The sequence below is a fragment of the Brassica oleracea genome, chromosome C6, assembly GCF_000695525.1.
Source record: "Brassica oleracea var. oleracea cultivar TO1000 chromosome C6, BOL, whole genome shotgun sequence".
NCBI lineage: Eukaryota > Viridiplantae > Streptophyta > Magnoliopsida > Brassicales > Brassicaceae > Brassica > Brassica oleracea.
In genome coordinates, this window is record NC_027753.1 from 29,165,012 (window position 1) to 29,165,676 (window position 665).

A 665-nucleotide genomic window follows, 5' to 3' on the forward strand; every position below is an offset into this window, starting at 1 on the left:
AAAAAAAATGTTTAATTACCATGTTTGACCCCGTCCATGTGGATACGGAGTGAGATAGGGAAGATGGTCACGACCGGGCTGTCGAACCAACTCCGCAACACCCATCACTCCCGGAGGACCCGGAGGAACAGGAGCGGGTGCAGCAGCGGGAGCGAGAGGAGCAGGAGCGGGTGCAGCAGAGGGAGATGTATGGTAGGAGTTGTGGGGCGAAGGGGAATCCTGAAAATGGCTGGAATCCCGAGACTGGCTCCCCGTACCACCACGACCACGACGCTGTCGAGGCCGGGTCTGATCATCATGAGACCTTTAAATTAAAAAAAAAATAATTAATAAATATAGAAATATATAAATTATTATTATTATTTTTTAAATCCTAAATAATAGTTTTTAATCACAAAAAAAGTTTTATAGATATTAAAAATGTTTAATAAATATATAAAAATAGTTCTAATAAACAAAAAATAGTTTTAATAAATAAAAAATAGTTTAATAATTACAAAAAATAGTTTTAATAATATTAAAAATATTTAATAAATATAGAAATTTATATAATATAAATATATATATATTTTTTAAATCCCAAATAATCGTTTTTAATCACAAAAAAGTTTTATAGATATTAAAAATGTTTAATAAATATATAAAAATAGTTCTAATAAAAAAAA